This window comes from Polistes fuscatus, unplaced genomic scaffold (assembly GCF_010416935.1).
Source record: "Polistes fuscatus isolate 324 unplaced genomic scaffold, CU_Pfus_HIC Scaffold5, whole genome shotgun sequence".
Taxonomy (NCBI): Eukaryota; Metazoa; Arthropoda; class Insecta; order Hymenoptera; family Vespidae; genus Polistes; species Polistes fuscatus.
Genome location: NW_025113129.1, coordinates 4746169 through 4749066, shown reverse-complemented (window position 1 = coordinate 4749066; position 2898 = coordinate 4746169).

Sequence of the window (2898 nt, the reverse complement as noted above, 5' to 3'; positions counted from 1 at the left end):
AATCTATATTTTTTAATTTAAATTTATTTATGATTAGAGTTAAAATTATTAAAAAATTGATTTAAACCTTTGAATTCATAAAATTTGATTAAATTTTGCGTAATTGTTCATTTACTCAGAGAAAATTTAATTATTTTCGATTAAAAGTTAAATTTTTTAATTAAAATCTATATTTTTTAATTTAGATATTTATGATTAGAATTAAAATTATTAAAAATAAATTAATTTTTTTTAAAAAAAAAATAATTTTAATGTTGGTTATGATTAATTTATATATAAAAATAAAAAATTTAGTTTATATTTTAAATTTTTATTTTAATTTTGATTATTTATTTAAATAATATAATAAATAAAAATAATAAATTTTATAATTTTTTTATTTATTTTATTACTTAAATTAAAAAAAAATAATATTAATTTTAAAATAATTTTAATGTTGGTTATGTTTAATTTATATATAAAAATAAAATATTAGGTTTATATTTTAAATTAATAAATTTAAATAAAAAATTATAAATTAATTATTTTTAGATAATTTTATTAAATTTAAATTTAGTATGTTTATTACTATTATTTATTTATTTATTTATTTATTAATTTATTAATTTATTAATTTAAAAAATAAATTTAATTTTTTTAAAAAAAAATTATTTTTTTAATTTTTAAAATTTTTTGGATTATTTTGGATTTTTTTTGGATTTTTTTCGGATTTTTTCGGATTTTTTCGGATTTTTTTGGATTTTTTCGGATTTTTTTTGGTTTTTTCGGATTTTTTTGGATTTTTTCGGATTTTTTCAGATTTTTCGGATTTTTTCGGATTTTTTTGGATTTTTTTGGATTTTTTCGGATTTTTTTGGATTTTTTCGGATTTTTTCGGATTTTTTTGGATTTTTTCGGATTTTTTCGGATTTTTTCGGATTTTTTCGGATTTTTTTCGGATTTTTTTCGATTTTTTTCGATTTTTTTCGATTTTTTTCGATTTTTTTCGATTTTTTAGGGTAAATTTGGGTAATTTTTGAATTTATATATATATATATATAAAAAATTTAATATAATAATAATCTAATAAATAATATCTATATAATAATCAATAATAACATATAAATCTAAAAACTATTACTTATCCAATCCGATAAATATATAGTAAATAAATATGAATATAAGAAGCTATAAATTTCAAAAAAAAAAAATTATATAATATTAATAATATTATAATATTGAATTAATTATTATTTCAAAATATATAAATCTATTACCAACATTATAATATATGTATTAATTAAATAGTTACTTATCTGATCATTAATATTAATTATCATTAATAATATATATATATATTATATATATTAATTATATTATTATTAATTTAATATAAATTAAATAATTAAATTAATAATTAATATATAAATAAATAATTATCATAAAATTATTAAATAACTTTATTTACATAATTATATGTATAGAATAAAAAAATTTATTGATAAATATTTCAAATTTATTATTATATTATTTATTATATTAAATATTTATGTAAAATATATATATATATTAATTTAAAATATTCTATATTATGTATAAATGTAAAATATAAATATATAATATATGAATTATATAAATAAATTATTTATTTAATTTAATTAAAATAAATATATATTTTTCATAAATTTTTAATGATTTTCATTTTTTTTGGAAAAATAACTTTTCTTCAAAAGAAAGAGTTTAATTTAATTTCTTTGGAAAAATAAATTTCATTCAAATAGAAAGAGTTTAATTTAATTTCTTTGGAAAAATAAATTTTATTCAAATAGAAAGAGTTTAATTTAATTTCTTTGGAAAATAAATTTCATTCAAATAGAAAGAGTTTAATTTAATTTCTTTGGAAAATAAATTTCATTCAAATAGAAAGAGTTTAATTTAATTTCTTTGGAAAAATAAATTTCATTCAATAGAAAGAGTTTAATTTAATTCTTTGGAAAATAAATTTCATTCAATTAGAAAGAGTGTTTAATTTAATTTCTTGGAAAATAAATTTCATTCAAATAGAAAGAGTTAATTAATTCTTTGGAAAAATAAATTTCATTCAAATAGAAAGAGTTTAATTTAATTTCTTTGTAAAAATAAATTTCATTCAAATAGAAAGAGTTTAATTTAATTTCTTTGGAAAAATAAATTTCATTCAAATAGAAAGAGTTTAATTTAATTTCTTTTTAAAAATAAATTTCATTCAATAAGAAAGAGTTTAATTTAATTTCTTTGTAAAAATAAATTTCATTCAAATAGAAAGAGTTTTAATTTAATTTCTTGGAAAATAAATTTCATTCAAATCGAACGAGTTTAATTTAATTTTCTTTGGAAAAATAAATTCATTCAAATAGAAAGAGTTTAATTTAATTTCTTTGGAAAATAAAATTTCATTCAAATAGAAAGAGTTAATTTAATTTCTTTGGAAAAATTAAACTTATAAATTTTAATAAATTAAATAATTTTTAAGTAAAAACTAAATTTAATTTATTTATTAAATTAATATATTTATTAATTAAAGTTAATTTAAATTTTGATGAAAAATAAATTTAATAAAATTAAAAAAAAAATAATTTATATTTAAATTCCTTATTGAGTTATTGGTAGAGTTAAAATAAAATTTATTTTTGTTTTAAATGATTAATGATATAATAAAAATTATATAAAAATTTAATTAAATATTTAATATAAATTAGTATTAAAATTATTTGAAGAGAAATTAATGTTTCTTTAGTTTATTTTTTAATAATTGAAAATTTAGTGCCAGCATTAGCGGTTCATTTTAAATATTAATTAAAGGCATTAAATTATTTAATATTTATAATAATTAATAATTTGTTAAATTAAATATTTATTAAATGGTGAAATATTATAATT